This window comes from Zosterops lateralis, assembly GCF_965231275.1.
Source record: "Zosterops lateralis genome assembly, chromosome: 20".
In the NCBI taxonomy this organism is placed as follows: Eukaryota; Metazoa; Chordata; class Aves; order Passeriformes; family Zosteropidae; genus Zosterops; species Zosterops lateralis.
In genome coordinates this window covers 1,792,782-1,806,749 of record NC_139780.1, presented here as the reverse complement: position 1 = coordinate 1,806,749, position 13,968 = coordinate 1,792,782, and the positions used below count along the sequence as shown (strand labels likewise).

The following is a 13,968-nucleotide window of genomic DNA, read 5'->3' as shown; positions in this document are numbered from 1 at the left end:
AATAAAATCCTCCATCATTTAAAAACAACCAGAAAACCCCAAACCACACAATGTACGTGACAAACACATCAGTATTTTCTCCCTCTGTGTGATATTCCCTCAACCAACATGTTTTTGGAGGGGAGGGGAAATATTTATGCAGAAGAGTGACTTTGCAATCACTAAGGAGCTCTTTATGCCCTTTGCCAAGTTTGAAAGTGGGTGGATGCCATGTGGGTGAATCTGTGACACCAGGACACAGGCCAGACTCATAAAAGGAGTCAGACACGTTGGAATCAACCAACAGGAGCAATAAATTCTGGGAAATTCCTTAGAAATGTTCTGTCAGATCACTGGGCTGGAGTCAAAGCCCCTGGGGCAAGCACAGGAGTTCTGTTATGGGGTTTTAATGCAGATGCAAGAAACACCTGGTAAAGGCTTGGGTGAAAAGATGGGATCAAATAAAAGGAAATGAGGAAAGAGAGGGAGATGACACTTCCTATCAAATTTAACTATTGCAGGTATGGGAGGGACAATGAGCTGATGGATGCTGAGAGCCCCAGGTGTGCCTGGAGACCTCCGAGCTCCGGTTTGAATTTGGGGTGACCTTTATGGGATTTATTTTAATACCCAAAGCATTGAACCATCCTGTTTGCTTGGGCTCCCAGAGCCACAACACTCCAGCCTTGCTGTACTCTGGAGGACAGAGACAAGGACAGTCTGTGGAGCTCAAGGCTAAGATTGACGAGCTCATTGTGGTGCTTTCCCACAGGAAACCTCTGTAGAACAAAGAAGTGAATTTTAAATCAGGAGTCACACACTGATTTTAGGTGGCCAGTTCAGATAAAGTCTTTCAAATCTATTTTTAGAAATCACTGAATATCCTGAGCTGGGAGGGACCCACCAGGATCATCCAGCCCCTGTCCCTGCCCAGACCCCCCAATTTTATCTCAAAAATAACTCTCCCCCCTGTATAAAACCCATTCATTTGCCTCACAAGGAGGCCCAGAGCTTCATTTTGTTAACATTTTAAACTGAAGGACTCAAAATGCAGTGAAACACCGGGAAGGAAAAAACCGAACAAACCACAAAATGCTGCAATAACAACTCAGAGCTGTGAAGCAGAGATTGGGAAAGATGAACTTTGCAGAACGTCCCCCTTTCCTCCTCTGCCCACTCTTGGCCACAGGAAGCAGAATCTGTTTGGGAAGCAAAGCAAAGGAAGATAGGATTCCACCAGGGAGAAGTTCTGCACACTGAGAAAAAGATAATTTGCACTGGTTTTGTTATACAAAAAACAGGAAAGGGCTGTACAGGGCCCAGACTCTCCCTCCCAGTGCTGATCTGCTGAATCCAAATGTGCATCAAAAGTATGATGGACCTTTGGAAGTTTTTTCTCCACTCTCATAAAGCCTCACCCCAGAGGAAAAACAAGCGGAAGTCATTGGTTCTGGTTCAGTGATAATACAATACAATACAATACAATAAAATATTAAATCAGACAGGAAATAAGGAAAGAAAATAAAACCTGAGTATGTCTCTTCTTCTGCCACAGGAAGCCAAATGCCAGCCTTGATCACTCCTGAGCTCCAGTTAAACAAACTGAAGGACTGCTGGAGTCAGCTCCCCTCCCTCCAGCAGGTTTGTAAGACATTAACTCGGTAGCTGAAAGCTCTGGAGTTTCACAGGAAACTTTTCAGCAGCTGGATCATGACCTCAAAGCCAGGCCCAGAGCAGTGCACCAAGGCAGCTCTGACAATGACCCTGCTGCACTTGGGGAATGGAGCAGCAGCAGTGTTTTCATGCCAAAGCCAAGAACAACCAGCCAGGGGGGGCAGAATGTGACCCTCCAAAAAAGATCTGCAGGATTCCCTGTCAGGGGGATTTTCACAGCATCACCCAGCACTCCTTACACCCACAGCCTGCAGGATGAGCCTCCTCCAGCCCCAGAGTGGAGCCCAGAGCTGCTGCATCACCTGGCAAACATCCCCCAGCTTTTATTGCCTCCCTGGGGTGTGCTCAGCTCCCATGGGAGCCGTGGCTCTGCACTGGGAGAGCACTGGGAACCACAGGCACAGACAGGGCTTGCTCAGGATGCTCCAGAACAATCCCAGCCATGGGAAAGCTTCCAAATAAAAGTGTTCTCCTCTAGGCTCAGTGATACAGTGTTTCAATGCAAAAAAACAGGGAGGAAGTCAAATCCCTCCTGATCTTTCCCCTGGATGGGCACCCTGCCCTGTTCTCCCACCCACAAGGCACTGACAGCCCCAGGGGCACAGAGAGGGACCTTCCCAGGGAGCCTGGGGACAGCTTGGGGACAGCCTGGGGACAGCCTGGGGACAGCCTGGGGACACTTGTGCTGTCCCCTCTGTCCTGATCAGGTCCATCAGGAGGCACCTGAGATAAACACAAATGCTCCTAAGTCCTGAGCACAACATTCCCATCCTACAGCAGAATCCCTCCAAGGCATTTTCCCCTCCTTTAAGGAAGGGAGAGGGAAAGGCCCACTCAGATCACAGTAACAGCATCAGCCAGGTGGATTTAAAGGGAATATCCCTCAGGTGCTGCCACCATCACTGCAGTGTCTCTGCTATTCCCCTTTCCTGCCACGTGGAAAACCTGCAGGGCTGGATATTTACAGGTCAGGATGCTGTGACCTGCCCGGAGCACCAATATCTATTTTTTTTCCTAAGTCCTTTTGAGAAGGAACAGAGTTAAGGATCAACACTTAAGCAGCCCAAAGTGCCTCATTTCAAACTGCATCTTCCTTTGCACACTGAAACAAGGATTGCAGAAGGTCCTGTAATATCCCTCTGTGAATCTCAACATGCCCCATTCCCAAGGGGGATTAATGGATATCACAAATCAAAGTTTGACTTCAAAACCTCGAGACGAGGCTGCAGCCACTGCAATGCACAAGCAAAAAAAAAAAAAAAAAAAAAAAAAAAAAAAAAAAAAAAAGAAAAAATCCACAAATACACACAAAATCTTCCTGCAACAGCATCATCTGTACACAGCAGCCTAAATAACCGCCAGGTGTTTGTTCAGCAGGACTAACCCTGCAGGGAGGGAAGGAAACAAGTCCAGTGATTCGAGGGATTCGTATCCATTTTTCTTCCTGAGGTTCTTACTCCTCGTTTCAATCCCAGTAAAGCTGCCCTGCACTCAGCAGTTGACTTCACCTTCAGCTTGGGAAGAAGGAAGGTTGTTGCCATCATTTTGTTTTAAAGAGCTGCTTCCCCGTGGATCCAGCTGTGCTGATGTGCACAGCTTCACTGCAATAGGATCCTTCCACAATTGAGGTCCTCAGCCTCTATCTCATCGAAAAAGTCATCAAATATTTTGTCATGTCAAGCCAAATTTTGCAGGAAGAACCAAACTCCACCAAGCTCGAGCCTTGCAGACTCACCATGACACAAAGTCTGCCCAAGCACAACTCATTTCTTTCTCGCCACATAATTGAGAATTAAATGGAGGCTCTGTCTCCACTGCAAAAACCACATCTCTGCTGAAAGGGCTACCTGAGGATGGCTTACATGAAGGTTAAAATGAAGGGTCAAATTGGAAATTCACTTCAATTGGCTCTCAAGGTTAAATTGTCCTGTGTTTTGTCTGCACTGGGCTGCAGTGCTGCCATATCCACCTGTCCTGATGCAAACACGACTCTTTTGGCACTGGGGACAGTGTAAAACTGTGACGAAAAGCCACAAAACAAGTGTGGGACACCAACTTACACAGGTTCTCCATCCAGGCAAGTTGTGCTGGATTTCCTCACCCTTCAACCATCCTCAAGGTTTGTGGGAGACCTTCAAACCCAAAGTTCTCAGCCTGGTAGAGCCCTGTCCTCTCTGAGATGCTGCCCATGGAGAAGGGAAGGGTCAGTCCTTCCCACTCATCACCCCATCCACATTCAGGGCTCAGGGAACTTTCTTGGATCACTTTTTAGTCCCTCAGCCTGAAGGACAATTAAAGGAAATCTTCTGCAGCTGCTGCAGACACAACCAGCAGCATTTACCTCCCAGCCCTTTGCCATCCCCACATTTCCCACCTTCTTACTTCCATCCCCAAGTGCCTCCCTTGAACATTTTTTTGGGATAAGATTTTCCTGTTTGTTCACATGCACAGATGCCCAGTCCCTCGGAGTTCAAAGTTTCCTTTTGAGTTTTAAAACCCTCTTCCCATATTTTTAACACCTGTATTTTCTCACACTTCTGTTTCTAATTTATTCTTTCCGTCCCACTTTTTTCCCTTTAATTCTTTCACACTCTCCTGTTGGGGCAGGTTTAAGAATGAGGACCCTGTTGCTGCTTAACTCGAGGTACAGGCAGCAAAAAGGCTTAAATGCCTTAATTTCAGATTTAAGATTTTTCTACAAGCTTGGCCTAACTTGTCCTGCCCAGCTAAAGATGCTTCTCTATTAAACACAAACTGGATCCTGTCAGGAAATTCAGGATTGAAATGTTGCCCACATGGAGAAATGAACTGTTAAGCAAGAATTAGTGCAGCAAAACCAGGAACTCAAAGACAAAGAGAAAGATCCCTTGGCAGCAAATAATAAAAATAATTTAATAATAAAATAATAAAAAAATAATAAATATAATTTTACCTATTGGATAAAACAGGGGGTGGCACTGACACTTCCCCTTTCTCACAGCCCAATTAATGTCCCAGCTGCCTCCCTTTAAAAAACCCTTAATGTTTAATCAAATTTCCCAAAGTTCACAGAATCATTAAGGTCAGAAAAGTCCTCTAAGATCATCAAGTCCCAACATTCCCCCAGCCCTGCCAAGGCCACCAGTAACCCATGGCCCCAAGTTTTTGGGGACAAATATTTTTGAACAGGGCAGTGCTTGGCAACCCTGAAGAAGCATTTCCAGGAGGAAATTCCTGCTGGTGTCCACCCTGAGCCTATTCCCTCTCCTCCTGTCCCTGTTCCCTGGGAGCAGAGCCCGACAGGGCTGTCCCCTCCTGGCAGGGACTTGTGCAGAGCCACAAGGTCCCCCCTGAGCCTCCTTTTCTCCAGGCTCAGCCCCTTCCCAGCTCCATCAGCCCCTCCTGGGGCTCCAGACCCTTCCCCAGCTCCCTCAGCCCCTCCTGGTGCTCCAGACCCTTCCCCAGCTCCCTCAGCCCCTCCTGGTGCTCCAGACCCTTCCCCAGCTCCCTCAGCCTCTCCTGGGGCTCCAGACCCTTCCCCAGCTCCCTCAGCCTCTCCTGGGGCTCCAGACCCTTCCCCAGCTCCCTCAGCCTCTCCTGGTGCTCCAGACCCTTCCCCAGCTCCCTCAGCCCCTCCTGGGGCTCCAGACCCTTCCCCAGCTCTGTTCCCTGCCCTGGAAATATTCCCTCAGTGTTGGTGGGACCCTCCACGTTGTGCATTCCAGAGCCACAAAACTCAGCCAAAACTGGGATTTCTGCTGATTCCCTTCCCAGCCTGGAGCTCTGCCTGCCCTCCCCAGCTTTTGCAGGATGGGAAAAACCCATTTGCTTTTGCAGGAGACCTTTTCAGCAATGACCCCATTTCCACTGTGCCTTCGACTTCCACTTGCTCTCTTCCATCATGAATCATTAACCATCCTCATTTATCATCAGATAGTTGTGTATATATATAGAGCTTGACTTTTTTTAATATCTATAACTTTGCATATGCTTGAAATTAAAAGAATAAAGAAAATTGCATTGAACTTCAGGGTTTGGAGGGAGTTTTGTTGGGTTTTTTTTTCAAAACAAGGCTGTAAAACTATCCCACAGAAAAGTATGAACTTTGTACTAAAAAGGGAAAGTCAAACTTGTTTGAATTTCGAGCCCACCAACCTCCCATCCTTTTGATGTGTGACAACAAAGAGGTGTGAATGCTATCAAATCACACACAGGTACAGGCAGAACCATCCTGCTCTAGACTCGTTTTGATGCAGCACAAGCTGCCATGAAATTCAAAAAGCCCCAAAGACTTTAGAAAACCTGTCCATAAATACCCCACTCCCCTCATTTTTAACTTTAAATGAGGGTGACAAAGGGGCCAGTGTAGAATTGCTTTGGCAATGTGTCAGATTTAAAATCAAACAGCCCCTCCTGCCCCATTAGAAACCCTCCCACAGGGATATTTTCCATATCCATGTATTATTAACATATCCCAGGGCACAGGAAGAGTTTCATGGCTCTCTGTGCCACCCACTCCCACATTCCCAACTGCAAATTCCCTCCTTGGCACTTCCTGCATTAAAGCAGGAAGAAGGATCTGCCTTACCATGGGACAATTAACAGTTTGGGGAGGGGGAAATAAATCAGAAATAAATCCTCAGCAAACCAAAGTGTCCTTGCTGGGAAGGAACCCTCCTGCCACAGCACTTTGTAGAGCTCCATCCTGCCAGAGCCACCAGCACAGGGATAAACCAGCCAAGAACCAGGAAGGTTTAGAGATGTTTTATCCCAGGAAATCTTTAGGAAACTCCAACAGAGCAAAGCGACAGCAGGAAAAACCTCTTAGGGCAAGAATGGGGAGGATAAATCCCTCTGGCCAAGGTGGGTTTTTACATTCCCAATGAGGATTTTGGAGGTGTATCCATAAACTCAACAGTGTGGAACAGGGTGAGGATGATGCTCAAAAGGCCAACACAAACCCACCCCAAGGTGGGATGGAGGAGCCAGGATGCTCACAGGGTTGAGGAAAGCAGGGACAAGTTTTTAAAAACACTCTTGATCATTCCTTGGAATAAAATATTAAAAGAAACTGTTCATCGAGCGATTAAAATGTGCAAACATTTTGCTTGGTGTTCCGACTGCCACATTTAATATCTCCAACAACACCCAGGCCAATATTGTTGCTTAATTTAACAGAACTGGATCCTGAATGCATTTCTAACAGATTAAACCACAGAAATATCCACATGTTTTAATGAGGATTTGGCACTGCTCGGAGCCAAACACATTTTAGCAATATTTTTGGACTACAAATTCTTTCAGAAAGAAGAAAAAGAAAGCCCACTGATAATAGGAGCTGCATTCCCCACATTTCAAACCTCTTTGGATTGATGCAAATTGAAAAAAAACACTGAAATATTTAATGTCATTATAATTCCAGGCAACATCTGGACAATTTTCTTTGCCTCGTAAAAGATTTCAGTCAGCTTTAGCAGAGGCTCAGGCCATGTTGCTCAGCAGAATGGCTCCTTTTACATTTGCATGCTTCACTTCCATTCTGCAGTTTCTATGCCAACAAGCATTTGGAACTCTTTAAAAAGCACATTTGGAACTGGGGGGGGGGGGAGATGGAAGATTGGGAATGTGATAAAGATTTGTTTGGGTTTTTTTGGGGGGGGTTTTGTTGATGGTGTTTCCCTAAATTTAAATCATCTTCTTTTCTCTTAAATTATTTTTTTTCCTTTTTTTTTTTTTTTCTTTTTGAGCCCTGGAAACCTCAAAAAAGGCCCAAGAACCATCACTGCAGCCATGGCAACTCTTCCACCTGCTTCAAAATGCAGCAGTGGTTGGGTAAGAAGAGTTTGTTCAATCAATTTGATGTATAAAATGTATATATAAATTCAGATTACTCCAATTCTCTCTTTACAGAAAGACTCAATAGCAAACACCACAAATTGAGGTGTCCACCTCCTGCAGCAGCATCCAGGCCCTGTGTGAGTTCCCAAATCCCAAGGAAAAGTAAACAGAGAGGAGCAGCTACGACTGAACTGGAGCTCCAAATGCAGGAGTTTGATTTTTAACCAGATTTTTGGTAGTAACTCCTCCCCTTCCTCCCCACCCCCAGTCCCAGACCTCCCAGATGGCTCAAATTTTATATTTAAAGCTCATGCTCAGCACTGGGGCATTACAGGTGCCAGGAGATAAAGGAAACTACAGCCATGAAGAGGCACAATACAACATTCAGAGCAAACAACAGTGATGATCTTATAATATTTGGAGAAAAAAAACTGTATTTTTTAATAAATGCAGCCTACACTGTGAATTCCTCTCCTCCTGGAGTTCCCCATAGGATCAGGATGAAGCTGCCAGCCTTGGGATACCAACAAAGGTGCCAAAAAAAAAAAAAAAAACCAAGAAACAAGTCAGACTAGGCCATTCCATGGAGAGTGGGAAGAAGTTGTTCCCACCCAAAGGCAGGACTTGGAGGGGGTTTCCTGAAGGAGCTGCACAATCCAGCTTTCCTGGGATAGTGGTTGCAAGGGAAGTGCAGAAGTTTTGGAGTTAACCTTGGACTGCTGACTCATAAATCACTCCCTCTATGCCTTCAGCAGGAGGAAGGCTGGCATTTCACTCCTGGAGCCACTTTATACATTTATTTAATACAGCAAATCAAAACAGACCCCCAAAAAGACACAGAGGCCACTTCTCAATCTCATCTGGACCAGAGGTAAATCTGAAGCAGCCACTACTGGACCCCAACATCCTTCAGCATTTTTATTGTTTATTGACAGGACACAGGGAATGGCCTCAAACTGAAAAGAGCAGGATTAGATGGGATTTTGGGCAGGAATTGTTCCCTGGGAGGGTGTTGAGGCCCTGGCACAGGGTGCCCAGAGCAGCTGGATCCCTGGAAATGTCCAAGGCCAGGCTGGATGGAACTTGGAGCAGCCTGGGACAGTGGGAAATGTCCCTGCCCATGGCTGGGGGTGGAATTGATGAGCTTTAAGGTCCCTTCCAACCCAAACCAGTCAGGGATTCTGTGATTTTTCTTCTCCATGAGCTGCAGAGGATGGAAACCAGAACCCACAGAGATCCTGCCAGGGCTAAACATTCATTTGCAGCTCCTGGTTAACGAGGGGGATCCACCAGCCCCTTCAATCCTCCTCTTCCTGTGCAGATGTGACACTGCCCTGATGTGCTGGGAGGGAACAGGATGATGGAAACGCTGTGCAATCATCAATCCTAATCACAGGACCAAGAGAAAAATCACAGAATCATTAAGGCTGGAAAACACCTCTAAGATCATCAAGCCCAATGTTCACCATTAAACCGTGTCCCCAAGTGCCACATCAACGTGTTTTTGGAACACTGACAGGGATTGTGACTCCACCACTGCCCTTCCAATGCTTTACAACACCCAAATATGAGCCATTTCTCTTCCTTCAGCTACACAGGGCACAGAGAAAGGCAGCCTGGGTGCCCTTGGCCAAAGCAAAACGTTTAACATTAACCAGCTCCTCCCCTCCCTGCACAGCCACAGACAGTGCAGCACATCAGACAACCCATTTCAGCACTAGTCAGGGGTTTATTTTTGCAAGAAGGGATAAGGATGAGATCCAGAAAAGGCAAAAACCTTCTCAGGGAGGAGCAGAAGACAAAAAGGAAAAGATTATCAGTACTATGGTGGGGACTAGAAAAAAGTTATTAATTTCAGCCCCCAGGTCCCAAACACAGCTCCTGCTGCACAAAGTCATCCAAGAGCAGGAGCAAAGGCCACATCTGTGAAACTCCAGCCTTTTGAAAGAGGTCTCCAAGCCAGTGCCTGCAGCACAAGGAAAGGGTCTTGCAAAAACCAACCCAGGAACCTTCAGTTTCCCAGCCCTGGCCGTGCCATAGGAAAGGGCAGCTCCTCCTCTGGCTCAGCTCCGGCCTCTGGTGTTTCCTGCCACGATTTCACAACCTTTGCCATTTCAAAAGTCCTCCTGGCAGGCAGAGCAGCAAGCAGGGAGTTATTTTACAGCAGAGCGTGACTGACACCTCCGGGCTCCTCTCCCCACGTCGTGCACTGACACTGCCCACGGATCAGGGCCCCGACTCTGCTGCAGACTGGGAGCATTTCCACCTCCCTCAATGAACTGTATGGGTGTGTATAGCCTGGAAATACAGCTCCATCTGGGATTGAAGAGACTGAGCCTAAAATACTGACATCAACAGCAGCTTTGGACAGACAGGAGCTGGCCACACGGGTGTTCTCTGTCTGGGGTAACAGGCATGAGCCAAAGGCACCAGCAGCAAGATAAAGCAACCCCTATCAGCTACAGAATGAACAAAGCTGGGCAGGTTTCTGCTGCAAGCCCACACCTACACCTTCCCAAGGTGTCTGAACAGGGAGAGGAGAGAGATCTCACTGCTTAAGAGGAGGGAAGAGTGATTTGAAATCCATGTTTGGCAAAATCGGAGTCTGCGGGGACTCACATTAATGAATTCCCCTGCCAGGTTTAGGGTGTTTAAAGGAAAACAAAAGCTTGCTGTGTGCAGGGGAGAGAAGGTGAGACCTGGGGAGGTTGTTCACACAGCTGGTTTTATATTCCCTAAACTCTCCCTGAGCAGGAGAGGCTCCATCCCTGCCCTGTGCTCAGGGACACTCGGGTGATGAGCACAGTGGTCTCCCAGAGCTGGGGGGGGTTGAGATTCCCCTGTTGCTCTCCTGCTTGGGATGGCAGCTCAAAACTGGCTGGAAATGCAGCAGATGATCCCTCAGCTGATGTAAATACCCAGGAGCCACAGGTCCTGCTGCCCAGAGGGTCCCTTATGGGATTAGGCAGCGGCCAAGCACGACAATTCACTATTAGCTGCACTAAGTGCTACAGAGAGATCATGAAAATGAATTAACTCCTGCCCTCCTCTCCTCTGTGATGGATTACACTCTGCTCCTTCAGAGCAATTTCACATAAGGGGAGGAGGAAACACAGGAGAGACAGGAGGGATTTATTCCCATGTGGTTTCCTGTGTGGACACAGAGCACTGGAAGTGCCTCGTGCCTGAGAGATGAGGAATGAGCCAGGGCTTTGTGCAGGTGTGGGTGGTGCCAGCAGCTTCTCCCTGGATCCACAGGAGATGGAATTCCCTGTGCCTGTGCCTGTGCCTGTGCCTGTGGGGACAGGAATGACTGGGAAACAAAGCCTGGTCACTAACAAGGATCTCAGGTTATCACACCAGGGTTTTCTCTTCACCCACCCCCAGCTGAACCCCACTGGAAAAGCACAACCATCCCCAACTCCAGGTTTTTTTCCCAAAGCTTGCTGGGGTAAAAGAGTTAAGCAAAGCAGAGGGGAGATCCAGCCCTGCCCTGATGCTGACCTGGAGCTCTGTCAGTGCTCCCACACCACCTTCCCCAAGAGCAGCCCTGGGATGAAAAATAAAAGTGTTGGGTGATAAAACACAGAACTCCCTTCCCCAACCAACGCAGCCACCAAGGCACTCATTTAGCTCTGAGATTCATCACTGAATATTGCATCACTTTGGAGCCTTTTAAGGAAACATTCCAGCATTTTCCCACAGTAATCAGGTAACTTTTTTTTTTTTTTTTTTTTTTTAGCCAGCCAGAGTCAAAAATAACCAAAATCCAGGTAGGTGTCAGTGAAAAGCTCCAGCAGGGGAAATCTTGTCCCATCACACCTGTAAGGAAGGAAGTCCTTGCCCATCTCCAGGCACTGTCCCTGCAGACAAAACACAACCAAGGCCAATGACAACTCTCCCCATTAATGCTGGATGATTTTAGGGTCCCAGCTGCAGGCAGTCCATCTCTCTAGCAAAATCCTACCTAAGACTTGTATTATCTACCACAGCAGGCTTGACCCCGTTTTCATATACAGAAGTTAAAAAAAAAAAAAAAAAAAAAAAAAAAAAAAAAAAAAAAAAAAACCAAAAAAACCTCCTAATCCTACAGAACTCAGAGCAAATAACACCCTGGGACTGTGTGATACCACCCTATTAAATACAAACATGTTCCTACAGTAGCTCAATGATTTTAAGCATTCACCATCTTTTCATTTCAGTTTTAAGCACTTTGCCTGGCAACTGTCTGAAGGGCAAACCATTATGGAAATAGGAAGACAATTAATTTTCCTTTATTCTGGAAGAGAGGATTATTGGAATAAATAAAATAATCAGCTTTAAAAAAAGAGCACGATTCACAACTTCTGAAAAAACAAGAGGACAGGTTTCTTTCATTTTCCCTTCCAGAGAAATGGTTTCCTGGGATGGTGGTTGCAAGGGAAGTGCAGAGGTTTTGGAGTTAACCTTGGACTGCTGACTCATAAATCACTCCCTCTATGCCTTCAGCAGGAGGAAGGCTGGCATTTCACTCCTGGAGCCACTTTATACATTTATTTAATACAGCAAATCAAAACAGCCCCCCAAAAAGACACAGAGGCCACTTCTCAATCTCATCTGGACCAGAGGTAAATCTGGACCCCAGCCTTTGGCAGCAGATCACAGTTAATATGGTTAAAGGGGGATCTAACACCTTGAGACATACATGTACACCTACATACATGAATTAAATTAAAGGTATTTCACTCCCAAACCCCAGAGGGAGAAGGGAATAAATGGAAGAAGAGAATCTTTAAGTTCATATTAATATGAGCTGAAAGTATTTACTGAGAAAAAGTTGGGGTATCTCGGTAAGAACTGTAGAGTTATTTCTGGAGGACTCCTCTAATAAGCAGAATGAGTTATAAAAATAGGATGGAAACTGTGGTTCAAGGTTGCTACAGCCTCAAAAAGAAACAGAGATAATTGATGGAGGCACAGATTCCCAGGAACACTAAGGACTGCAGAAGTACTGAGAGAAATCAAACTGATGATCTGGAAAATAACACAAGATGAGGAATGATCAGGTTAGTGGGGGCTCCTGCAGGAGCAGAAGCAGGAGAAGGCAGATTTCAGTTTGCAATGGATGAGGAGGAGGTGGAGGATGAATAATCCCCACTGCCCAGGGGGCTGGGTGTGCCATGTCCCCACACAGAACATTCCCCAGGGCTCCACATCCCTAAGGGAAGGATCTCCTGCATCCAGGGGCCCATGAGTTTATGGCAGCTCCCAAATGTGATCCTGGCTCCAGGACCCAGCACTGTCTCCTCCAGCAGGAAATGGCTCAAACTCTCCCAGTCCTTCCTCCAGTCACAAACTAAAGGTTCCCCAGCACAGGCACATCCAGCAGGTGAAGGAAGCACCACTGGGAAGAGCCAGTGCACATCCCACAGGGAACAGCCATTCCCTGTTTCCCCTCCAGCTGCAGAGCACTGTGGCAGCAAGTAGGTCACAGACTGAGCTTGAAGAATCACCTGCAGTTCATTTCCTCTCCCTTTTTCTGGGTTTTTAGGAGTCACCAAATCACTTCACCACCATCTTCAAATCCCATCCATCCATCCATCCATCCATCCATCCATCCATCCATCCATCCATCCCAGACCTCTCCCTACAGCCCTGTCTCCTGCATTCCTGCCCTCTCCCAGATGTTTAACTCCACCTCTCCCCTGCAGGTCCTTAAAGCAGGATTTTTCTTCCATCTTCCCCTTCCCACAACCATATTTTTTCCCCATCATGACATACCCCTTGCTTCTCTCCCCCTCAGAACCCTGGATGTCCTCTGTGCTGGTCGATGCATTAAACCCCATCCACCATGGGAACTGAGTTATTCTATAATTCCATATCTGAATTAAAAATCACAGCTCCTTCCCCTCTGTCTGTAACTTCACTCATTAACCCTCAGGGAATAGTGGGGTGAGGAGTCTCCTTTGCCAGCTGGTGCTTTCAGGCTTCCTCAGTTGCTCTCTCCATGCAGGAATCCATCAGGATGCCCCAAGACTCTTCCCTGCTCCACTCAGGAGTGTTTGGGCAGGGGGACAGCACTGGGATGCAGAAGCACATACTGAGCCCAGGGTGTTAATGAAGCCAAAACTCAGCCATAAATTGGATTTCAAAATGGCCAGGAATGCAGGAGAGCAGGAGATAAAACTCCTCTGAAGGTGGAGAAATGCTGTGGGTGACAGCAAACCCTTCCACAAAGCATCACCACTGAGAGGATTCACCACAGCAAATAATTACAAGGCTCCTGCCATAATATCTGCTCTTAAAGGCACTGAGTTGAGTCCAGGTTGGCTGAAGCAGTCAGAGGGGAGAGAGGCAAAGCCACCAGGCTTTGAAGTGCTCACCATTTAATTATTAAAGACTGAGACCTGTTGTGTATATCCAGCAGAGTTACTTTCTCCTCCCTGGGATTGCCAAGGCTGCATGAGGAGTTTTAGATACACCTGTAGGATTCTGTTCCATCTTGTTATTTCTGGTTTG

General features: G+C 46.9%; 1 protein-coding gene across 8 annotated transcripts in view; it reads right to left on the bottom strand.

The window, feature by feature from the left end:
* EHMT1 (euchromatic histone lysine methyltransferase 1) overlaps positions 1 to 13,968 on the bottom strand; it is a 116,013-nt gene that overhangs the window by 80,451 nt on the left and 21,594 nt on the right. For 2 of the 8 annotated variants that reach the window (XM_083875776.1, XM_083875779.1), the window contains exon 1: positions 1,508 to 1,602. The exons of 5 other annotated variants lie outside the window; for them this stretch is intronic. The gene's annotated coding sequence lies outside the window, so the exon portion shown is untranslated. Of the gene's footprint in view, positions 1 to 1,507; positions 1,619 to 13,968 lie in introns of those variants that run through there. One more of the 8 variants, XM_083875768.1, reaches the window with a different exon arrangement.